The 27,204-nt window shown below is 32.6% G+C and overlaps 1 protein-coding gene across 2 annotated transcripts in view; it reads left to right on the top strand.

Annotated features, from left to right (window-relative positions):
• Positions 1-2,774: 2,774 nt before the first annotated feature.
• Positions 2,775-27,204, top strand: part of LOC118269931 (peroxidase) — a 97,952-nt gene continuing 73,522 nt past the window's right edge. Inside the window, exon 1 of one of the 2 annotated variants that reach the window (XM_050707086.1) lies at positions 2,775-2,915. The gene's annotated coding sequence lies outside the window, so the exon portion shown is untranslated. The remainder of the gene's footprint in view (positions 2,916-27,204) is intronic. The other variant, XM_050707087.1, reaches the window with a different exon arrangement.

Here is a 27,204-nt window from a genome sequence, read left to right as displayed (position 1 = left end):
TAAATTAAGAAGAAAATTTTGTACGACGTTATTTCCTTACGGTTCACGGGAAAAACTTTACACAGTGTTCAAAAAATTTACAATGTTAAAAGTAATCGTTTAAACCTGATGTTTTATGAAATACGATTTGGAACTCAAAAAAGTAATCAGTGAATGTTCTTTATATTAAACCTTTTTAAAGAAAATGAGTTTTTAAAATGTTCTAACATTTTAAGTTTAGTGTGGATTCAGATTCGAATATTAACTATTCAAAACGCAATTTGTAGCTATCGCTTCGTTTGAAAGAAACGTTTAATAGTTCTGAGTACCGCAAAAAATACATCATAAGACTGGATGCTTTTTACTTTTTTACGATAGTATAATTCATTTATAAATATCTTTTAGTTTCGTGATGACGATAGATTAGAGTACGAATCAAGTGTGTTGCGAACCTTTTATGTAGAGGAGGCCCATAGTCCATAGACCAACCATACCAGGGTTCCGGCTCATAGCAGGAGTAGGAACGGGATGTTTTTTAATTAGTAAGAGGCTAACACTTCCTCTCGTCTCACCCAAGGCGGGAGCAGTCATTGGATGATTTTCCTTCCTCAAAAAAAAAGCAGTGGACAAGCATTGGTTCTTGATGATGTTGACACCTGTAATAAATTAATTTAGTTCGATAATTGAATTGAATAGAATGACGCGATGAAAAAAATATGTTTACGACATAAACGTCACGCACGGATCTAAAATCATAAAATAAAGTCCAAATTGATGACATCAGTCCCCAAATAACAATACGTAATTAGGAACTTTTGCGTTTCGTAATTTGTTAGAAATTAACGTTTCTTTATTTGTATAACCTCTTTCTCGAGATTACGCAGTGTTGTCTTGTCATTGAACAAATTATCGGAAATTGAGTCTTACGAGTCTTAGTCGGGATATTCCGATTATTCACAAATCGATATATTCATGAATGGGCATTACAAAATTCGAAACAGGCTCTTTCTGAGAATTATTTAATATTGATGCGTTATATTCTCGGTAAAAATGAATATCGAATTAGAATTAATCATATTTCATTTGCAAATGATCTGTTGAAATAAATAAGATTATTTTTTAAGGCTTCTTTTGAACTGGGAGTGAGAGTTTCTTTGACAAAGGTTCCGTTATTTTTCGTCCTTCAATTCCTTCTGTATTTACGTAAATAATATTATGTCCCTGGCATTAAAATTATTAACATCAACTACGCAATTAAAAAAGTAAGTTTTTTTTTAATGTAAACTAACATATTTTCATGAAGGGCATCTACAAAATTTGTCAGGACCATTTATTTTTTAAACTTACCCGAAACTACACTCTTCGTCAGCAATGTCTTTCCAAACTTTATTTAATGTATTCTGCACACTACGATTCTTAAAAACTGAACATTTATACATGATTTATCCTCAATATCTCGAAAGCATTTTGTAATTATATTGTCTTTTTTTTTAAATTAATATGATTTTGAAAATCCTAATCATAAAAAAAATAACTAGCATTTGAACTTAGTACCAACTTCAATTTAATTAGCATTGGAAATCTGTTGTATTTTATACGAGATATAATAAATCCCGTCGATAGATTTTTTAAGAATCAGGAATTAAAAAGATAATCTCATCAGGGTTTTAAATAAGGAACTAATTATTATTTTTTTATTTTTAGTTGTCCGATTTTTAATTTTCGAACATGTTTTTTGTTTTAATACAGGATTCCATAATCTTTCATTCATCCTAGTTGTGTTTTCTTTGATCTATTAGTAACCTAATAACTCAGTAAGTGGCCAAAAAAAAAAACAATTAGAATGTAAGTTAATATATACCTAGTATTGTATTTCATTTTTTTTCGTAACCTAGATTAGGTTGCAAAAAACATGTTTAATAACTATATTTAAAATTTAGGCATAGTATATATTCTGTTACAGTAAGTGGACATAATATCAGGTTTACATCATTTATTGGCTGTTATTTTTTTTTTACTAAACAGTTTATAATGAAGCTTGTAGATTAGTAATTTATTTTTTAGGTTATTACAATGTTAGTTTATTATTCAATAATAATATCTTGTTAGTTTACTGTTTGAAAGTAACTAAAATTAAGTGTTGTATAACATTATTATATTTAACCGGAATACGTCCACTTGTTAACAAATGCCTCCATTTTGGCAGGCAATGTTAAGTCATCGATATTTTATAAGGTGCAAACTGCTGCCCATACAAATGGTGGGTGTCCGCTGTTTTAGGACATTATCGAGTTCAGTTCTCTTAATATTTAAAATGCTTCCCCACACTAAGATTTTCTCCTGTATCGCGGATACGCTTACAAACGCATAATTTTATATAGGTCACACACACATTATACCCAGGTAAAAGTCGGTAATCTCTATCCCAGGACACGTTGTGCACCAACCAGTAGCCCAGCTACATCGCCAGCGGTGCAGTCAAGCTCAAGTTTGGTATATGCGATAATAATTTTTGATATTCCCAAATGCACAATAAGACCTATTGGACTACAAACAATTTTTAAAGGTCATCCACTTTTTAGGTTTATAGTTGTAACAAACAACTATGCTATCATCTCCTTTACAGCAAAACAGGAGTTAAGAGATTGAAAAGGAAATAAATTTATTAATAATTCGCTTCATTAATTTAGGCATATTAATTACAACTTGTATAAGATTTCAATATTATGATCTTATATCTTATTGTATCCCCGCTTGTTGACTGTATATATTAACAAGTGCGCCCTTCCAGTGGCTTAGTTGATTGAGGTAGGCGCAGTGGCAGCACCGTCGGCTGCATGCGCAAGAGCACGGTAAATAGTTTGTTCGAAAAGCTGTTACGATTCAATTGAAAGTGATAAGTGCTGTTTTGATACTACATTGTTATTTGTGAAAAGGTGAGTTCTATTATATATTTAAATTAAATTAAATTATAAGTGTTAAGACAATTAAATCGGATGCCTTATTTTTGTGGTGGGTAGATTGCAGTTATCAATTAATCGTTGTTATACAATATACTATAAATTACTTATTTGCGTTAACTGTATAATTAATTTTAAAATGAATGGGCTTGCTTTGCCTAATCATCGGGAAAAACAATAAGTGAGAATTACCAGGCTGACGTGCATACGTAAACATTGCACATTGTAATTAATTCGTTCGTTAAGTATTATGTAGTAAAAGATTTTTATCTTAATGTGGGAAAATATTCACATACTCGTACTTATATACACACATATATCGTAGTATAATGTGTTTCATTGAAATTATTAAGTAAGTAGGTTTAATTCACATATGATTGATAAGTTATTTAGGTTTGTGAGACTCTTTTTTTTACACAAAAAAATAATTTGTTGACACCGTTTATACTGGGTTCCCAAGGGGGTGAGAGTGGATTTTCATACAAAATAGAGGCTCGTCCACTTTACTCTAGTTTGTTATAGCTTTAATTTAGCTTTGTTTATTTTTATATTGTTGTAAAGTAGTTTGCAATTTTTATGATTAATGGATAACAATGCAAAAACATTTTTTTGGTTTACAATTTTATTTTAATTTGAATATCATAAAAGTAGATCGACAAGTCTTAAAAAAAAATCTTACTTTTAATCGCTTTTCTTTACAAAAAAAGTTCTTGTTTCTTTTTAAAAAAGTTGCCCTACTCTAGAATTTTCTCCTGTATCGTGGGTGCGTTTACAAGTTCACATACGCAGTTGAATTTAACAAATAATAAAATCAATAAATCTTTCATTTTTATTTGGCATACTTTTTTCATCTTTCGTTGATTTAACTGAGTAAAGTAATTGTAACACCATAGCGACATTGTTATGAAACACATGAACGTAAAGACCGGTTCGTGATGCAGAACTTTCGTATATTATGTAGTCTTAACTGAGAGATAATTGTTGCGTATAGTGGGTGAAATGATATGGTAATGTGTTCTTGTAATGCTTTTAATAATATTTTAATTTCTATGTTAATACATAGGTACGTGTAAGTTCCTATCAAAGTTTATTGATCCTGTAATACTATGTTCATTTTTTATATGGGATTTTTTCTAGAAATGTTAACTTATAGGGTACCAAAGACAAATTGTATTTGTATAAATATGATCAATGTCGATAGTTCCAAAAGTCATGAATTAAGGTGATTGTATTTTGAGATAAAATAAATTAATATTGTTATTACGCGAGAATTATAACCTGTGAAAAGTGAATGTGAATTTGCAAATGTTACATTTGAGAAAATCAGCGATAATCAGTATCGATATAAAATAGAACTGTACCTATAATTTTACGATCCTTTGTTTCTAATTATATTAGATATGCACATTTAGATATATAGATGCCTTAGATACGCACGTACATTCGTGTATAAACGCAGGTATAAAACTCACTACAGTATATAGGTACATGCACTAGGTTCAAATAAGACAATGTCACAAAACTACTACCCATTATTACTGGCTACAATGACTTATTATATTTCTCTCTCGCACGTTTTTCCTCGACACGGTTACGGTTAAAAACTACCAGTGTTGTGAAAGACGTTGTTAACTATTGGTTCGATTATTCATTAAAGATACAGCGTGTTTGGTGCATTCGTAAAATAATAAGGCAGTAAAGGACTGTCTTTATAGTAAATTTATACGTTGACGCCTAATTTAGGGATTTTTTTAAATTTATTTTTCTTTGTTTTAGTTTATATAGTTAAAGTAAGTTGTATATATTAAATTATTACTTATTTAAGTTTATATCTAAAGTAGATGAGAATAGAATTCTTATTCATATTATAATTGTAATAAATAATACCTCTCTATACTATATTTATACATATAATATAATTTGTTGTGGAAATTGAAACAAGAAAAATATTTTAAGTCAATGTTCTACGTACTTAAACGAAGTTGCAGGCAGAAGCTACTTAGTTGGTAGTAAAATAGTCAATTAATGTTATATTGCGTATCTACAGAATTTTGTACCGTCTTTTTGTGATGTGCGTCAGCGTATTTCTGAATGAACGAATGAGTCTTTCAATTTTATTCATCATTTCTATTTACTTTACAACTCTACGACCTTATTTTACCTTGAACTTACTAAATTATCATGAAATAATCTTGAAATCATTAGTCGTGTTGTCACGTCTCATGTAGAATAAGTTATTTTGAGAAATATGAAATAAGGTTTATTTTTATTTGCCAATATATTTTGAAGTTTGCAGTAGAAATGAACAGCTGTATTTTTTTAATTTCATAGACGATTTTCTTTTAAGCGCAGCTGTTTTTAGAAATTGATAATTTGTGGAAGAGGTTTTTTTTTAAATAGTTTTATTTTAAAAGCAATTTTTAAATAAAATGTTCAGGCACATTATTGTTAAAAATCGATTTGTAACGTGTTCAAAAACTGTCCTAGAGGTTTAGTTGACTTAGCACGAGGTTATACATAAATGCCTAGACATCTTTTTATGTAATTAATTGTACTTACATTCAATGAGCCGTGATGAAGGTGAATCTCTTGTAAATGCATACCAGATAACTTTTTAGTTAAAACACCAAAATGCATAGGCACACTCGGCCTGGGTTATGTCAGTGAATTAATCAAAGACATTCAAAAGCACTCAAAATCTAGAGTCACTCTCATGCGAGTTTCATTTATATTGACTCATATTTCTCGATAGGACACAGCTATACACCAAAACCATACAAATCCCAAGATTTTTATTTTAATGTCCGACTCGTAGATTAATTTAAAAAAATAAGACACGCATTGTTTTTATCTTACAGAATTAAAACTATCGACGATATATCGATTTATAATATTGCGTGACGTCACGATTTGCTACATTTTAAAGGAGGTTTCCTTTAAAACCGTACTTGTAACTAAAACAAAATGTGATATCTATGGGGTGTACCTAATTTGTGCTGATTTGCTTTATCATAGATATGGCGTTTAAATTGACCTACAAAATATATAAAAACCTTAACCCTAATTAGTAATTAGGCTGCCTTGTTGGTCGAGTAGTTTACTATCAATCACGAGGTCTTCAATTCGATCATTCGTCGAAAAAAGCATTTTTTCATTGGCTGCCTTTTCAATTGTTGTTTTTTCATTGGCTGTTTTTTGGTTTGATAATCTCGATAGCAAATGGTTTACAACAATTTACTGTTTATGAGGTAATTAATGCATAACATAACTGGCGATAAATTAACACAGTATTGTTACGCTTTAGTCTTTTTTTGGGCCCAGTAGGGCTGACGCCTGATCCGGAGCTGAGGACTACCTAGCGGGCATACGGGGACTCTGGCTCGAAAAGCAGAACTAATAACGGAGTTGTTTTTAGTCAGTAAGAGTCTGACACTCCCTCTCGCCTCGCCCAGGGCGGGAGAAGTCATAGGATGATTGTCACACTTAAAAAAAACGCTTTAGTCTTTTAATGTGTGACTTTATTATGCAAAGATAAATCAACAAATATTACAAATACATAATTATGAATAAATACAATAACGTACATTAGAACAACACATAAGTGAAGTTGATTACTATGACGTATTATTTGTTTGTGTGTATGTTTTTCTATAACAATAGATTATAATCAAATCATAGCTGTGGTCCTTGAGAGGTCTATGACCCCATAGTGCACTATACCGTCACTAAAGGTAAATAGCAAGGGCAGACTGTGACAAAATATAAATAATAGTTTTGCAACAGATTGTTACAAAAGCCACTGTCAGGCAGGAGGTATGGAGTTCGGTTCCTGTGTCAGGCGAAGAATAAGTGGTAATGTAGGTAATACAGGGAATACTTATGTAGTTTTGTAAGCTATAGTTTATGAATTTTGATTTATTTCGTCTTTTCTGCTGCTCAGCATGCTGGTGTTTTTTTAACCAACATTCCAATGAGGACGAAGTTCTGAATTCAGCCGGTATGTTTTTTTTTATATATGATATTTGGAAAGTTTGAAGTAAGTAAAACTATAGTACCTACCTTGATTCAAGTGACATTTTTTTAAATTAAATTATTTTTAATTAGAACCAAGTGAATTGGTTCCGTTTTAGATCACTCTACAACAGTTACATTCATGTTGTTTAATCTTTTGAAACAACAAATTAGATGTATGAATTACAATTAATAAGCGAGCCAACAAATCGTATACTAATAAGACAATGAATTATGGCGAAGGATAAACCAATATTTACAATTACAAATAAAGTATGAAATTCCTTTCAGTGAATGGTGATTTATGCAATTAATAGATAAGTTGGAATAAATAAATGTAAAATAGTTTTAGTACAGTCACAGGTACTTGAAGTCACGACCAATTGTTTTATTGTTGACATTTTGTATTTTTAGCGCCTGTTTCACCACCTTCATATAAGTGCCCGATAAACTTATGTGACAAATAGTTCTAGTTAAGTATCTGATACACAGAAGCTATCCAGACATTGTGAAACAAGTCCTTAATATTTTAAACAGTGAGCTAACTGCTCAAGCCCGGCGTAGAATTATGTCAAATCTCTTTTCTTCAGAGAGAACACCGGACGAGTTGAGATTATTTTGACCAACTGGAGAAACTTTGATCCAAATTCTATAACCAATAGGAATCCAGAATAAAGTGAATATTAGTTTTTTATTGGTCTAAAAGTTTGGGTCAAAATAGTCCAGTAGGCTCAAATAAACCTGATTTTACGGATTCAGCAATAAATGTATCGACTAATAATGATGACGTTAATGTTATTTTAAAATCTCATCCCATGTTATAGAGAACATGAATTGATGAATTCTATTAGTTTGTTTGACCCGAAAATCGAAATACACATTCTTAATACACCAGTTGCACTTACCTACAATAAAAAAGCTTGCCCAAGCTTGTTTTTAAAAGTAAGCAAATAAATATACATTATACGCGTTACATATAGTATTGCAAACCATAATAACCTTCTATTAGAAACATCTGCTTGTTTGTGGTAAAAAAGAAAAAAAAAACCAACCAGCAATTGTGATTCAATTAGGAATAGTGATTTTGTAAATTACATTTTAAAGCTTCGTTTTAGGGTTCTGTAGGCAAAGAAACAAGCCTGTGTTTAATTTGATAATGAGACATGGATTTATCTTTTTAATCATAACGTAATTAGTTTCGATTTTATGTTTATTCCGTTTATAAATTTTATTAACCGAAACAAACTCAACGGTGTCTTTTTATACATACATTCACTATTCACACGTTTGTTATACAGACAAATGTATAAAAATACTTATATAACAGAGCAGCATGAAAAAAAGTATATTCCCCAAAGAAGTCGTTTTTCTGACATTCATTCACAAAAAATACTTTTTGTTGTCAATAGTACGGAACCACACATGAGTTTGGCACATACTAATGTGGCCTTAGTAAAAGTATGGATCGATCTTCCGCTATGAAAGTGATTTTAAATTAGGAAATGATTGATGTCTTAACATTGTGATGTTACTTAACTTTGAACATAACTATCGACCTTATATTGCAAATGTGGGTAATACATGGTATACGAGAACTTATGCAGTTTAAGTATTTATAAGACTAAAAGTAAGGGTAATTGCACAAAATAAAAGTAATTAATATAATCGTTTTTGTTAAAATAAACAATAAAACGTGTTGATTACCTCAATAAATGCGTAGGCGTGTCCTTTTTCCTTGTGGGATCTTCCATGCCTTTAGAAATGTCAGTTAGATTACCTATTTTAATACTTATTCTGTTATTTTGGAACAAAATATACAAGCTATGCGCGAAAAATAATACCCCACAGTCATTCTCGTGGTACAAAAAGATGGTGAATGTAACCACAGTAGAAATGTAGCGTAAGTCAAACAAAGATGATATAATAGTTAGTTTTGAATGGATTTGGACAATGTTTAGTATTAGAGAATCTATTTTTTTTTGCTAATACACATATTTGTCGTAATTGACCAATGTAAACTATACAATAACTAATTCAGCAAATAATAGATATACAACAAAATATTTCTCCTAACGTAGGTATAGGTACTATACATAAACTCTATAACATTTTTTTTTCTTAAAGTATAAATAAGTTAAACAAAATAAGCAGTATTCTATTCGTAACTTTGAACATTTTCACGCTCCGGGAGTCTCATGATGGATGTGGTTCAAATTCATAGGGATTGTTTGTGAGGAAGTGAATAAGTCACTTTATCCCGGAAAATATGATTTCGAAACGATATTTACCCACACACATACATAAGTGAGTGGCATGCAAACAAATTGTATTATTGTTGCTATAGTATAAGGTTCATATAATTCTGTCTGTGATTCTGTGATCTTGTGTTATGTTTTCTTTCCTTTTGGTGTTTATACAGTCGATCAAAACGCTTTTAATATCAGCCTGTAACAGTTTCATTAACGAGTATTTACAAATGAAGAGAATTAACACTGATTCAAAGTAGGGAAATACTATACATAAACTACGCTGCTATTGCCTATATGCATAATTGTCATACACAATTTTTTTTATGGTATAAACCGGTAATCTGCCTGATGGTGAGCAATCGCCGCCGCTCATTGACACCCGAAATACAAGAAGCGTTACAAGTGCGTTGTCAGTCCTTTGGGTGTTAGGAATTTAAGATTTGTTGGGGAATCGGGGATTGAAGAGATTGGAGATGGGGGTAATTGGGTCTCCGGTAACCACACTCACACATCGTCGTTTCACGTCTGTTTTCTATTAGGCCATGGTATCACTCGTTAAGCCGGGCTATTCATGCAAAAATACCATAACAACATCTTTCTGCATTTTTTTTATCATAACCAGGAAAACATAAATCTGTACAATGCAGTTTCTCAAACCTAATGTACCGTTATAAAAGACTTGCTCAAGGATTTAGCGAGAAGGAAAAACCCAAAATAAATGCAAACTACAAGATTTATTTGCTTAAGTACGAAAGATTATGATCAAAATTGTCTCATACTTTGCGAGTGAGCGTAAGAGGAAAATTTCACTTGAATTTTTCACACAATTTACATGCGTCATACTAAAAAGTATTTACCTGTCTACCTATTTAATTAATGATTACTCTCCATTGGGCGCAAAATCGTGGGAACCAGACTTGCGTGTTGCATGATACCTCTTCCAGTACTTTCTTTACTTTGGGATGTAATGCAAAGAGTAAAAAGTATCTAAGTATTTGAAACTTAATTGGTGAATGGCGCATACACCTTCGGTAGTGGTAAAATTCGTTATATGATGGCTAGATAGATTGATTGATTTATAGATTATTTATAGATTTCAATGATTGCTAAGAACAATTGAAGTACGGCGCTTAGAAAATCGTACATACGTATAATATTATTTTTTCCAGATAGATGTATAAAGTGTAAATTAAAATAAAAATGTCCTACCATTCATTACAAAAAGCCCACCAGTTACTTATGCGTCAACACATGCATGTATTTTTTTTCAAAATAAAAAGGAAATCCGTACGTGTAGTTTTTGAGTTATTATCAACATTTTGGAGGTCATACAAAAGGACCATAAGTTGTAGGACGTTTTTAAGACATTTCCTTTAACTTTAATTGGTGTTGGATAGGATTTATAAGTTTTCGGTGGTTAGATCATCCTTGATATAAATTGGTACCTATATATTATGGTTAGTCATATTTAACGTTAATTTATAGAGTGAAACCTCACTCTACAATAACTGGGTGTCTGATGTATCTTAGTTTCTTATACCTACAACGCACTCAACGGCCGGGAACGCAATCATGTGACTCCTCTGGTGTTGCGGGTGTCCATGGGCGGCGCTGATCGCTTACCATCAGGGGACTGGTTTGCTCGTTTGCCACCTATTCCATAAAAAAGTCATTCCAATTCACAATATTTTAGATATTTCGGTTCCAAAAGATGTTTCACACAAAAAATGCGAATCGTTACAGCATCAGTAGCTACATCATCAGTTTCAATGTTTGTTATTAAATGTAACAGTCATTGTGGCCATTGCACGACCTTAAATCATATGAGGTAAGGTATGTCACACTCTCGTTTGTAATGAGTGTTACGCTTTTTGGTGCATTAGACACGCTATAGTTTTGCAATTGAGTAGGTTTGAGTTAGCAATACAAGTGTGTCGTTAAAATTACTATGTTAACATCAAATAATCCAGGGCGGTCTCGTTTGCGAAATGAGATAGTCAGAGTATTATTTTGGTTTGGTCCCTCAAAAACTTAATGCCTTTTGAACTATAGAACTAGATTATAAACGATAGATGCAGTGGAAAATCTTCAAACACTTTTGGAGTCTTGTAACACTTTTGTACCACACACAATTATGATTTTTCTTCACACAATTTAGACCTTAGAAGAATTACTAAGATGCTAATTTAAATCAGGGACATTGTTTTAATATATTAGTTGCATGTAAGATACCTCTAACATTTTTTATTTTCATATCTTCCTTAACATTTTATTCTCTCGATCTTACATGTATTTTATTGTATGGTGTAGTATAACATTGTTCTTACAATAATAAATATTTATACACATTTACGGCTCAAAGATATGGTCCGTAGTTACATTTATGGTCAGTTATTCCATTATGATTTACAATGGACATTTGCGGAAATGTTCCAGCCAAAATATCTCTGTTATTTTTACTTAAGAATATAAAAGGAAGGGAATTAGCGAACCTAGACTTGTGTGGTTTCCCGTAGGGAAACAGATAAATAACACAATGAGCTTTATTTTTTTTTCTACCGTGTATAGAATGGGACACAATAAGCTTATTACATAGGTTGAGTGGTTAGGCTGCCTTTCTACCAGAGATGTGCTATGTAGCTATGTTACGGAGATGTAATAGCTTAGCTGTGAAAATATGTGAATACTTCCACCGATACTAAGCTATGTAGCTGTGCAAAGAAGATGCGCAGCTCGAGTATGCGATGTATCGATAGTAGGGAAACCATCCATTGCACGCATCTTTCTATATAAAAAATATAGCACATCTCTAGTGGTAAAAGTACCCTTTTTCTTTTTGTAAAAATGTTTAAAAATATCTTTATCCCACAAACCTATCTTCGTAAGACAGACTTAAAAGTGACGTCATAATAAAGACAAGTTCGTATGGAATTACTAATCTAGGAACTGTCATTAAGGAATTAAAGAGACAATAAGAAATAAAGTCAAATTACAATTAATAGAACATTCGTCCTTGGTCTCCTCAAATTAAAGTATAAATCGGTACTAATTGTTTCACAATTATTGATTAAATTTAGACCAAAATCTTCGAAATTTCATAAACTTCTAACTGGAATAGTAATTTGTGAAAGTCGAATCATTTATTTCAATTAAAATAATTACCCTACACGTGTACTTTTGCTCTATAATTCCCAACTATTAGACATGAAATTTGAAGTTATTAGGGAAACTTTATAGACTAAATATGTGGTATTGTATTAAGTAAATATAGACAAGAAAATGTTACGTGGTTATATATATGTTTGTTTTGTTTCGAAGGACAGATGAAGGTGAAACTATGTCTTTGGGACTCATGGTTCGAGGAACGAGAGATCAGTGCTGTAGTCCTTGTTTTGGTTATTGATAAATCATAAGTTTTTAAACTGATATTTATGTTCACTAGTAATAGAACTTAAAATGGGATATTTACCATGTTTATAATTTTTTGTGAATTTCCGATATTTCGGCACTGTTGCAAGCGCCCCATGGTCACGGGTGAACAGTTCTAATGATATTGATATATCATGTATTCATAATTCTCATCACTTCTCCTATCAAGAAATTTACGTATTGTTTTTATTAGAGAACTAACAGCAATACAATAAAAATAATAGAAATAAAAAAATATAGGAAAGTAAAGCTAATTACAGATTTCTTTGAGGTATATACTTCGGTTACAGAACAGACAAAATATTACAATACACCGGTACACTGTTGTATAACACAAACTAATAATATTTACATCACTTAGTAACCAATAGGTTATCTATTCCACAATTTGATTTGTTTATGGTTAGCAAACTCGAACTTTACTTATTGTTTTATTTAGCTTCAGGCCGTAGTTATGTTATCATAATGTATTAAACTTTATTAGTTTTACCTGTTAGGTATTATTACACAAATATTCTTAATTTATTCTGTTAATAAGCTGATCATATCTTTTGAAGCGATTGATTAACTTGTTTAATTCTATTTATTCTTCTTTCTCGGTGGTGCGTACAGAGTAACAATAGATAGATAATTATGTAGGTATAATATCATACTTAAGTACTAAGTACCTATTTGGAACTAGTTCAGATCAATCAGGAAATCAATTTCCGCGCACGAAGTTGTAATTTAAAAGACATATCATTGTAGTACTTGAACAATTATATTTGCATTAAATATTCATATTTGAAAAAAAGGTAAATAAGGTTTAAAATACAGTATTGAATCTGTGAGTAAGTTTTTGTCACTCATCGGTAATTATTTTGACTTTAGACTGATAATACACTGTATCGACATAGGTATTCAACGTTTTTTGTGTCATTTGACGATTATTACAGGTTGGTCCAAACGAGTAAAATATTTGGCATTTAATTTTTCAATACATAACGTACCTCTTTGAAATATCGTATCTTAAAGCTCATGTTAATATTTTGTCTATTTTATTCTATATTTATTATTTATACGTACAATTTTATATCGAAAGGCAAAACTTCCAATGACCCAATAAGATCATATACGTATATGTATTATGATTTCATATTGGTTGTATACTATATTCGTAATGACTATAGAGTATAGGTAGAAAGTCCAGTCACGTGTAGGTTTGATATTAAAAGCAATTAAAATATCTGCGACACTCGATTTTGCAACTCGCTTTCAGAAATCCACAATAATTGCAGGCCAAGGCTTTACGTCGGTTATATTATGACAAAAAATAATTATTATTCTCTGTTCCTATCCGTTTGACGAAATAAAAACTCGTTAAGTATCGAAATGAGAATTGTTTTTCTCATTATTTTGATTTAAGTTGCAACTGCAGTTGTTGTTTACCCCAAAAGGTAAATACTGCAATTTAAACTAGATAGTTTTTACCGGTAAACGCGACCGTGAATAATAATCTAGTTTCTCTAGAAAATCTTTTCTTATACATCTCAGTTTTAGAAGTAAGGAATTGTGATGATCAAGAAGTGTAATTAACCAAGGGACCAACAAGCCTTCAGATTTCTACGACTAGTAGTTTAGACTTATACGTTTTTCAATCACTCAGTCACTATTCACACTTCAGGAATTTCTTCCTATATACCTGTAGCAGGACACTTGACTTAATTTCCTATGTCCCATAGTTGGGTTAGAGACCGTCCATAGAAGTCCCCCATTGCGACCGGTCTTGAGCGTCTTCCCGCTTCACCTCGCTCCACGTCATTCCGATACTGCCGCTTCTGCCAACGCTTTGCGATGCCAGATTTGACGGGGTCGGCCACGCTTCCGTTTCCCCTGGGGATTCTAATCCAAGGCTTTCTTGGATATGTTGTTAGGACCCCTTCGGAGTGTGGCCAATCTATACTCACTTTCAGTGTTTGATGTGGTGGTCGATCAGGTTCTCGTGGCACGAAAGCGTGTAATAAAATACAAAAAAAAAAAAAAAAAACATTTAAAAGAGACTTACAATTATTAAGCACTTCTTTACTTAGAATTGTAGAACAATATTAACGTAATGGTTGAGGACATTTAATTTAACTTGACAACTTGTTCTCGTAAAATTAAGTAAGTAATAAACAGAGTATTTATGTGTCCTCATTTTGTTGTAATGATATTCTAGTTAAAATTATGAGAACTAAACGGATATTGTTACTACAATTTAAGCAATATTTTAGCAAATGCCATTTATTTATTTAAGCTGTACCAATGATAGAGGAAACGGGAATATTGTAGTACACTGCACTTAATTCTAATTATAGAGATTTTGGAAACCGAAATTCGTAATTAATATATTAATCTACCTATTAATTAAAATACCCGGATGTCGAAACCGCAACTGTATTCACCTTACGGACTGCCCAGCGGATTACCGAGGCTCCAGCTCGAAAAGCAGGTGTAGGAACGGGGTGGTTTTTAGTCAGCAAGAATATGACACTCCCTTGCGCCTTGCTCAAGGCGGGAGAAGTAACTGGATGATTTTCCATTATCAAAAAATAAAAAAGCTGTCACACTTGCTACCACTAACAGTTGTTTATTATTTACTAAACACAATAATTATAATAAATATGTAATCACGCTTGAATTAAGACATTGATTATTATAAATAGAAACAATACTTTTTTAACCATCAAAGTTTCAAAACATTTGTATAAATATGACTTAAACATAATAATTTTTTTTTTTTTTTTTTTTTTTTTAAAAACGTTGCCCCACATTAGGATTTTCTCCTGTGTCGTGGGTGCGTTTACAAACATACAAGTTCACATGCACATGACACCCAGACCCGAAACAACAATTTGTGGATCACACAAAGAGTTGCTTCGTGCGGGAATCGAACCCGCTACCCGTTGCGCGGCAGCCAGTTGCCCAGCCACCGCATCAACCGTCCAGTCAAAATGAAGTATAAACGAATTCAATAACTGCAGTTGTTTAAACATAATTTTGTACATAATAGTGCAAAAATCACGGACCTTTTGTTTCTGTTAAGACAATGTGAATGAAAAGAATTTCATAATTTAAGGTATTATAATAGTTACATACCTATTGAATATATTTGTGTTATTGCAACTGTTGATAATCTTTCAATTTTCTTTTTATTAAATACTAGCCTCTTCGCCTGCGATCCCATGAGATAAAAAGTATCCTATCACCTAAATCAGTTCATACCCTGTCTGTACACCAAATTTCATCAAAATCCATTTAGTAGTTTCAGCGTGATTGACGGATAAACATCCAATAAAGCAAACTTTCACACACACACAATTTATTATATTTTTTGTTATAGAAATGAAGCAATTATGAAGCCCATTTAAAAAAAATATGAAGGATATTTTAGCAGTGGACGAATGCTGTTGATGCTAAAAAAGTAACCTTTCACCAAGTACCAAATTAGATATAGCTTAACTCATACATAATAATAACTGATAAAGCCACTATAAGATTAAATAATGATTACACCAAATAAGTGACAAATAATTGATTTCAAAAAACACATCCGCATAGCAATGAGATTGAACAAACATAAACCGAAATTAGTTTAATGTTAACATAACAATCTCATGGATTGCATATTTACTTTTATTGCCATCGAAGTACCATTTATATGGTCAGGCTTTGGTCTAAAATGCGGTCAGTTATGCAACGAACTGATTCAATTCAAGCATAAGCAAGCGATACTAAAGGCTCTTGTAGACTGTAAGTTCCGATTATTAATTTGTAATATACTACGTCGTGGTAGTTCGGAAGTTTAAGACGCCCGCTTCTTATAGGTACATGAGGAGCGGGTGCGAAACTTACCAACAGTAAGTATAGAGACACACAAGACTTTTTTACTTGCTAAGATTATTCAGACACCACCGACAAATGATGAAGGAAAACATCGTAAGGAAACCTGGCCTTATAATTTCTAATTATAAGTTTGAAATCACTAACCCGCATTGAGCAAGCGTGGTAATTAATGCTCAAACCTTTTCCTTGCGAGAAGAGGCCTTTGGTCAGCATTGGCCACTTATAGGATGTCGATGTGATGTGAATACACTATTGTTTTGATTTTGCTAAAGGAATGGGCACAGTCCTTAGTTCTTTGCACTACTGAATGATTTGACTAAAAGAGATAGCTTCATCATCACATTTATGGTACCTATATTTTCTATGTCTGTAGTCTAGATTGGTGCTAGACACATCGGACTAACGCCAATTATAAATGAAAATAACTAGTATCAGATACCTACACATTTCGACATAACTTGTAACCAGTAAAAACTGGAATCATTTCACATTACTTCGGTTCAAGATAATTATGGTGATGATGTTGACTAAAAATCTTAGGAATACGTATTTCAACCCTTTATAATGAGACCTCTGGTTCGGGAACATAAGTCAAAGAGTTAACAAAACAATTCTTTTATGCAAACTCGTTAACTCGGGTAGTTTAACGAGTTTGTGAGTTAACTTGTTTGGGATGCGGATGGAACGATTTTAGCTGAGTTAAATACTTACCTACTTTGCTACTTTTGTGGTAAATAATGTGTATGGGTGTACTTGAAAAGATTTATTTGGTTATTTTGAAAGAGTAAAATTAAATCAGTATGCTGAAAGTGATTACAAGAAAAACACAAGTGGCGATTATACTGATCGTAAATACTTAACCCGCCATTGGTGACGTGTATTTGTCTTACTGAGATAAAATGGCATAGAAAGGACATAAAAATAAAACGCTCGCATTGCTGTTGCGGGGTGGACTAATGGTAGAGGGCGTGTAGTAAGGCAGCTACTCGAAATCGCAACCTAATTCGATAAACAGTTTAAAAAATACTCTTAGTTTTTAAATTACCCGGTCTCATAGACATATAGGTCACCAATGGCGGGTTAAAGAAATATTTTTTTAAAACGTTGCCTCACTCTAGGATTTTGTCTCGTGGGTGCGTTTACAAACAGATCCGAAACAACAATTTGTGGATCACACAAAGAGTTGCTTCGTGTCGGGAATTGAACCCATTACACGTTGCGCGGCAGTCGGTTACCCAGCCACCGCGTCTACCACGCAGTCATTGTCACAGTCACAGTGGTTTAAATTAAGAATTATTCGTTTTACCTTTATAAAAAAAAAAACATCAATTCCTTTTCTCCTATACCTATAAATTGAAAATAACGATCACACAAAACATTCTGGTCAATATTTATCGGATCAAAATCACACCACATGTCTACTCCACATATCTACTGCAGCACAGACCCAACCAGTCATACACAGACATACACACACATTTTTACGTAACCCAATAATTACACCTTCTATTGTTTCATGCATACTTACTAATTAACTGTCAAGCTTTATAACGTCGAGTACCAGGGTTACATAAAGAGTAGGCGTTTAAATACCGAACCTTACCCACCGGCCTTGTGTCACGAACTGACCTAAGGACCTACTATGTGTTCTTAGGTCTTAGTCAGCAAGCCTTGATATGATTTCGCTTACCATTGTGTACCAGGAAAGCATAAGAATTTGAAAGGTCATAGTGATCAGGTAGTTGAGCCTTAAAAATATATTAGCCATTAAATATATTTCTCATAAATAGAGCCCGTGTCATTAGTATAGATTGAAAAACTTAATAAAGCTTCGACCCGGAAATCGAACCATAGACCATTCGACACGCGATCCGTACTTAATCGGCTTATACATACACACACATATACAACGTGTAACAAAAAGGGGGTATACATATCAATTGCATGGCTTCTAGATAACATAACAAACGATACGATAAGGGTTTTTTAAACTCATGTTTTCATGGTACCAAGTTATGAATTTTTCAAATCGCGCCGCCGCGTGATTCAAAATTAGGTAGACAGGTACTAGGCGATCAGATTGATAGAAGAAATGTTTCGTAATATTAGCGAGTGATCCCTGTAGTGTTGTGACATGTTTGTATGATTTAAAATCAAGAACCATGCGATACCAAGTATTTGGTACAAAAATTTTTTTAAACGTATTTTAAGCTGAAACTTCGTATAGAGACTATTCAACCTGTATTCATCAGCGCTTCTTGATGTATATGGGTATTTTGTTACACGTTGTATATATACAAAGTCCTTCTTCCCAATTTAAACCATAAGCGACTCGACACAATATATGTAGTAGCCAAAAAAAGTGGACAAAAAACATGATGATAATTCAATCACATGACAATATTGCAAAAGGGGCTTCAATTCTCACAGAACAACTTAAACGTAGGCACGCGGATCCTAGCCAAATGAATGACTTACTTTAACCCCCCCTCCACCTTGGCCCCACATGTTCAGTCACGTGTTCATTTGTTAACCGTACACCAAATTATTTGTCCTTGGTACTACAATAGGCCATTCGTCAAATTGTTTATAGTATTCAATACTCATTTTGTTGTTCATAAATCAAAGTTAATCTGCACGATTTCTCGATAAATTGGTACCTAATCAAGATGGAAATCTGGTTTGGAATTTTTATTGTATAGTTTAATTTCATTGTTTCTGTATTTGATGAAACGTAAGCACAAATATTGATAGTTCTTGATATAAAGAAGAAGAAAGAAGTCACCAAGTTGGTGTTATGAAAGACCTTATTGGTTCCTGGCTAAATGCTATTACCGGTTACATTTATGCTCGCTTGGCATGCGGATTGGATTACTGGTACTGGGGTTACCGGGGCTCCGTCTCGAAAAGCAGGAGTAGGAACGGGGTGGTTTTTAGCAAGGAAGAGTCTGACACTCGCTTTTGCCGGGAGAAGTAACTAATTGGACGATTTCCCCAGCAAAAAAATAAGTTCTTTTATGACAACCGCGACAAAACATGATGAATAATGTATTTTTCTTCTCTAGGTACTGTCACCATCCGGTTTAGCCATAAGATTTCATTTCAAAGATAGTGTCCCTTATCAGACCAAATCTAGGTGACTATAGGCCCAGCGGCTACCAGGGCAACATAGTACTAAACAGATAACAATCTTCTTTTTCATCACACAGTGTTCAGTACAATGTATCTAGTACAGTTGTGCAATAACTCGTGGAAAGTTTACTTTTGCAATATGTGCATACAAATTGCATTACGTACGAGGATATTTTACGATTTCCGTTCACTATCTCACACTTGAAGTTTTTAAGGAAATTGTATTTAGCTTTGTAGCTTATAAAATTCTTACGGCCTGTCCTTACGCAAGACCACTTTCATAAAAATGTAAGATCTTATTGGAGTCATTGAGGATACTTTGTATTGCTTCTAATCACATCAAATGGGGCTTGTAATTTTCCTCGTGATGCGTGCGTAGGTTTTCGGAATAAATACTTGGCATTCGTTTACAATATTACTTTAATGGAATGTGAAACAGTTTCCTTATTAAATGGTACATTTTAGCGTCAAGGTTAAATATTTACTAAAAAAAGAAATATCCTAGGAGAATTGGTTATCTTGACAATTCTCTAATGTTTATAGTTTATACCTATTTGTCAACACAGTTATAAGGGCTGAATTCATCAGCTTAAGTGTAAGGTATAGTAATAAATATCATTACTGTAAAACGTTTTTCATCAAAGATAAGTCGTTGATTTTAGAGCTCATTTTAAACATTGATTTCCCAGAAGGGAGTGAAAATTAATGGGGCGACAGAGAATTATGGGACGGCCTTGTTAAATCGACAGCTGATTTAACAAAAGCACAAAACTTTAATTTCTCAACGAAAACGCTTTTCCTGGGTATCGGGGAAGTATTTTTTTTATATTTTCGGCTTGGGCAGCTTAAATTTATGTGGAAGAAATTATGATTTTAAAAATCCTTTAAGTTTCGTTACCTGAAAATACAAGAGTACATCTTACCTTTGACAAAATATGGCTAGGCGTTATACTTGTTCAAAAGTATCTTTTTGCTTTAGTAAAATTTTTGGTTTACCAGGAATCCATAGAACACGTGTACGTAGTCTGGATTTTCAGTGTCATTGCGTACATGTTCCTTTACAATTTTTCTGAAAAGGTTTTACTTATAGAGCTCTTAGTGCTTTTACATTTTTAAATCTTTTTCTATTGTTTTGAGATTAAGGAACTCTTTCACAAAACCAGATTAAATTTCGGTTCGGTTATACCTATTGATAGATTCCCCATAAAGTGTGCCAAAGCGTGTTAGCTTAAGTTTAACAGTAACTTGACCAGAAATTGTGAAACATACCTCTATTGTCTTTAGACCAACACAATGTACTGGTAGATAAAATATAGTCTAGTGTATCAGAAACATAACAAAAACAGATTTACCGTGAAATATGAAACAACCAAGGATATAAACATTGAGTGAGGTAATCAATGGGAAGGTATCCGAAAAATATCGAATCCAAATATAGGGACAGGGGGCGGGATGATGATGATCGATTCCCGAGTAGGTACATTACAAAAGAATTAAGAAGGGCATCAAGTGACGTAGATCGAAGTGATAAGTGACATAAATCAAGGGTCCTATCATTTGAGTATGTGTGTGAGTGAGTAACTTGAAAATGATGTTTTGATTACTTACTTGAAAATTCCAGCCCAGTAATCTATTTTAGTAATGGTTTTATTGAGTGCGTGTTTTATATATTATGACTTAGGTAATTTATGCCTATACCTAATCGACATCACTAAAATTGGAGGTTGATATTGTAGTAATAGAAATTACTGATAAGGCATAACTATAACTTAAACATTGACCACATCTGTATGGATAATTATAAAAAAATCTAGAAATCTGATTAGACCATAGAAATATTACTTTATTATATCTATGGACTAGACGCTCAACGCGTCTGTTAAATTACAATCTAAGGGACTCTTCCTTCTAATTTTGAAGACAGGGTGTTTATACAAATACACAATTTTATACATACGTTTAAATTTTATAATGGATAACAAAATTATACTTAGTACTAGTAGTTTGGTGCCCATGTTGTTTATGCATGCTCTAATCGCAAAGTTTTTAATTAAAGGTTCTGTCCTACATATAAAAGGGCATTTGAATTTTAGTTAAAGTTGTAATTAAGGTTCAGCTTACTGTATTTTAGATCGGCAGTTCTTGTAGAAGGTTTTTTTTTAATTCGATGCATCTTAAATACATATTATTGTGTAATACCTATACGTTTAAAAATGCTTATGAGTTTAAATTGTCCAGGTAAGAATAAAAAATCAATAAGTGTAATCATGAGCAAACTATGTTTTAGAGAAATCTCCTAATAAACGTACTTTATTTCTTCTATTGGAGGTAAAAGATAAAACTGAAAAATCATGTACCTAATATTTTTAGTTCTTCTCTGGTAAAACCTAAACGATTAAATATCTAAGCAAAAAAATTTAAATACGGGTTTAAATAATTATAGCATCTTGCCTTAGGTCAGTACTGCTTTTGAACGTTTTTTTTTATTATTTTCCTTGTCTGTCACATTTGATGACGTAACTTTTGTGTTTTTAGCCTTTTACGAAAATGTACCGTTAAAACACTTGTTTAATATTTAGTGTTTTTTGATGAGAAATAATAACAAAAAGTTTTCATATACCTGTTTTTACTGGTACTATGACACTTAAGTTATAAAGTACCTAGATTAGATAAGTAAATAACTTTGTTCTTCATTTGAGCATAATTTATATGAAAAAGATAAATTAATTCGTGTATGTAGGCTTATAGGCTAATTAATATCCCTTTATCTTTGTCCTTTTTTAATGCAAATTAACGAGCACGAGACCTTAAAAACTTACCTAATTTCGATAATAAACTGGTTATCAGAAAACAGCCTTAGGTACTTGTGTTTTTTAATATCATTAATTTTAAAATTATCTTTATAAGGTACAGTTTTTTTTTGCAGTAGATAATATTAGCTTCAGAAGGCAATGTTAAGCGCCATCATCTTTGTACAAGAACTTGCACATAAACATAAATGAGGTAGTTCATACAAATTACGTTCTTAATTCTTTATCTTGTACATACAAGCGTATCTAATGTGACAGTACGATAGTAAAGTGTGGAAGAACCCTGCTTCAGCAAGAATGGGCTGGCTCGACCTCGAGTGATACCACGGCCTCACGGAAAACCGACGTGAAACAACGCTTACGTTGTGTAAGTGAGGTTACCAGCTGCCCAATTACCCCCCTTCCCAATCTTTCCAATCCCTGATTCCCCAACAACCCTTAAATTCCTAACCTTCAAAAGGCTGGCAACGCACTTGTAACGCCTCTGGGGTTTCAAGTGTCCATGGGCGGCGGCGATTGCTTACCATCAGATGATCTATTAATTTTATACCTTTTTTTCTTCCCCAATAAATGATTGTAGCTTTATATTGGTTCTAGATTTTTCCATTACGGATCCAATTTATATAAAACTTGTTCGTTGTTTAGTCTACGGTAAGGGTTTATTTTTAATTTCACCCAACACCTACCTTTACAAATAGCGCGTACAAATTGGACCGTCCGCCATTTTTGCATCAGCAAATTCAAACGTGTTCGCCTTGAATTAATTAAAACGTCCCTATTACTAGATCCCAGATATATGTATGTAGGAATGAACTCGTAAACTAAACGTAGTATTGTCTGGTTTCGTGCTTTGATAGTTCAATGAACGAATGTTCGAGTATTTCTATTGTTTTCTATTGAAATGTTTAATCAATATTTATTTTTAATTAATATTTATGATTAATAACTGAGTCCAATTCTGATCATATCTATGAAATAGTCAATCTTGGAAATACACGTATTTCAAATACACCGCCAAATAGATAGGCTCAAGTATTTAATATATGCAATAATATTAAAGATACGAAATGAAGTTTCAACTAGGACTAAACCACATTTTTATTCCTCTATCTTCAGTATCCAGCTGACCACTAAGTTTTTACTAGAACGAAAAGCCAGGAGCTGAAATATTTCCTTGTAAACAAGGGACAACAGTACAGTACAACCTGCTTAGTTCGTTAAAACTTAATTTACGATCTGGCTTAATGAAATGAGAAGCGCGTGATTGGAATTCTTAAGCCCCACATGTTCTCCTACAAATCGTAGTAATTGAAACGAGTGAAAACTTTTGTTGTGTTTCCATTGAAGGATTTGTTGGGAGGAATGGACGAAGCGTCTTAGAAAAAGCGCAGTGTATTGCAAAAATATTGTTGTTGCGATTTTATTTTGATGGTTTTAGAATTAGAAAATGATGTTCATTACTCGTGCGTGATAATTCTTTGAGATTTGTATTTGAGTCTTATGAAAGGTGATAAAGCGTTTCTTGACAGCGCGAGTGACACGTGGCGCTTATGTACTCATTCATATTAAAATTGTAATTAATGTTTGTGATTTAATTTCGCGGTACAATTTGATTCATAAATAATAATGAATCTTTGTCATCATTATTGGATATATGTATATTAAGTAGGTAGGTAATTAGTTTTTCCATATTAATACGAACAATAATTTGCTTATATTTGGAAAAAAAATCTAGATTTCGCATTTAATCAATTTTACGACACGAGTAATTACACAATATTTTATTACCTTTTCTTAAACAGAATATGGCATCGAAAACCGTTTTGAACAGTGTATGTGACCATTTGAATTGCACTGTAAATATGGAAACTGAAAATATTTTCTAGTATGTAACTTCATCGGTTTCAAGATCAATAAAAATACCGGGTTTGGTCTATGATATCACTTGGCTGCTCGTAAAGTGGTCTGTGGCCACTGCCTTTGTAAAACTTCAATATTTACCCATCCATTTGCTATCTACTCTTTCATTTTCGTTACTTCGTTTTAAAAGCGCGTTTTATATTTAAGTATTATTGGTCAAAGTAAGCTGAAGTTGAATAATTTATAATCTATGTTTGACAATTCGATATTTAAAATTAAAAATTATTTTTAATTTACAACAAAAAGAATTTACGCTCTGTGCCGGTATACTCTTTACTCAATATCATTCGAAATTTAAATTCAAATGTTTAAACAAACGAGTAGGACTTTGTTTGTGATGAGATATCGTAGATTGTTGCAGAGACACGCACAAAAAGGTCCGTTGATCTCTTATCTTAACAATTCAATTGCTTTCCCATTTGTTCTAGAACTGTCCATACCAAACATAAATCACGATACGTCTTCCTATAAATAATAACGTCAATAAGATTAAAATTAATCTTTAAGCTATCGTAATGTAACTAATTAAGAACATCCAATAAATTGTTGACTTACAATTGTTTATTTTTTTGTTACAGGTAAGTTCCAGTTCAAAATGAAACTTGTTGCACTATCAATAAGGTAACATTTTACGCACTCTGTTATAAGCAGAAAATAAACTTACCAATTTTCGCATTCCATTTATTCAAATTTAAATCAAAGATGGAGGACGCCGCCAATAATGGCGCCAATTTTGTTTATTTTTTTGTCACCAACAAACAACTGCATACAAGTCGCAACGGAGACATCGTGTTTAATAAAACACGAGTTTGCTTTCCGAGGTCGCAGCTTAGGTCAAACCAATACAATAAACTTTCACTGTCCATTGGAAATAACAAGTTCTATAGTTCAATTATTTTTTAATATGAACTTCTATTTCATTTGACATATGTACGTAGTCTGTGGAAAATGCTGCACAGAGTAAAAAGAAAAAGTAAAGCGAACTCATGACTTGCGAATTTTGAAATTGAAAATGGAATAACAAAAATTTTCGAGTATGTTCCTACGTACAACAGAGTAAATAAAAATATATTGTATTATTTGCATTTAATCTAGTTTAAAAATAGATTTGACAGTTTAGCTGTATCAACTCGAACGGTCTAATTTAATTAAACTTTTCCGTTTTTCTGTGAACCTTCTGAATCGGCTTGTCCGGATTAGTTAGGGGAAAATTGTTTTCGTATTTATTTGGTATTTTTTCTGTTTATTTCTATGATTAGTATTGTATTCAATTAAATTCTACCATAGTTAGCAGGAAATCTTAGAACTTTAAGAGGATTAATGCTATCATACATTTATTCAACACTAGCGAGTAGCGACCCGCCTCAGCTTCGCATGGGTGCAATGGTGATATATTATGCATGTATTATACATATAAACCTTCCTCTTGAATCACTTTATTACAATTTAAGCAACTTTGTTTTATACTATGTAGTGATACAAATATTAGTTTTAACAGTTGTTGAAATTCCATTACAGCAAATATAATAGAACTAAATAAATGAATAGCTAAATAAACGTCTACAAATTACAATAGACGGATGGAAAACTCTCAATGAAACAAAGTCTTGCTTAATTTAATCTAAAACAAATACCGATAGAAGTTAGTCAAGTTATTCAGCTCTCAAATTGTATACAATCAATCACTCAATCAACATGTTAATTACGGCTGTTGGCAGACAAAATGTCGGCTCATGTGTTTAAGCACAGATAATAAATTCTAATTAATTCTATCGAACATTTAGCACGTCATCGCGCCTAAATAAATAAACGCGGTATTAACTTGTACATGACGTGTTTTACATGAAATACAATTGTATATCGATTTTTATTGAATTTTGCACGCTAAGGTTACAAATGTTATTGTAGTTGAAATAGACTTTTGTTGTATTATATTTATAGATTCTTTATTGCCTTGTTAGTTTAGTGCTTACAGGCGTGTACACTAGTGTTTGCGAAATATGATCATTACTTTTTTGAGCATCTTCTAGGCGACTCTTGTGGTGTAAAAAGATACCATTATCAATAGGTATTCACATATCAGGTATTTTGGAGTAAATATATCAATTTTTTAAAACAACCTGTACTTTTATCTCTATGAAAACTATTCCAATCGCAGTTTTTCAAAAGAGTTGCAACTAAGTGTAGTACTGCGTTTAATCATTTGATTCCATCGCAGACGCGGCCGGTTGCGCGATGTTTTGCTCACCTGTACCTCGCTTTGCCGCACCGCCGCTTCCAACAACTTGTACTATTTTCCACAAAGATGTAATACTACTAGATGTGTCCTTATGATGACGCTGTACGAAGAAAGCCTTTGAGTTCTTAAGCGCGACTATCGGTCTAGGGCCATAAGTTAGCTGCGGACTACCTAGCGGGTTTACTGGGGAAGGAACAGGGTGGTTTTTAGTCAGTAAGAGTCTGACACTCCCTCTCCTCGCCCAGGGCAGGAGAAGACATTATATGATTTTCACCCCTCAAAAAAAGGGCCATAAGGTTGATTTGTTTTTTTTTTAACACAAACAATATTGATTGCAGTTGCTATTATGTTTTTTTGTTAATAATATTTTTTCATAATAGCGCTTGGGTATACTTTAGATTGGTTTTTGTAGTTCAAGTTTACCTTATCCGTTAAGCGGTTGGCCGTAGGCCGCCTTTTTATATTTTGCCATTAAATTATAAAAAGTTAAGCAACATCATTATTGCAAGTAACAGTTTACTTTCACAGTTTGCATGTGTGTCAATGTCGAGTCAATCAAGACAGTGTTCTCATAAACAAGTTTTATGACTTATTTCCAAAACCTGACCATT

The sequence above is a fragment of the Spodoptera frugiperda genome, chromosome 30 (genome assembly GCF_023101765.2).
Source record: "Spodoptera frugiperda isolate SF20-4 chromosome 30, AGI-APGP_CSIRO_Sfru_2.0, whole genome shotgun sequence".
Lineage (NCBI taxonomy): Eukaryota > Metazoa > Arthropoda > Insecta > Lepidoptera > Noctuidae > Spodoptera > Spodoptera frugiperda.
This window is presented reverse-complemented; position numbering and strand designations above follow the sequence as displayed.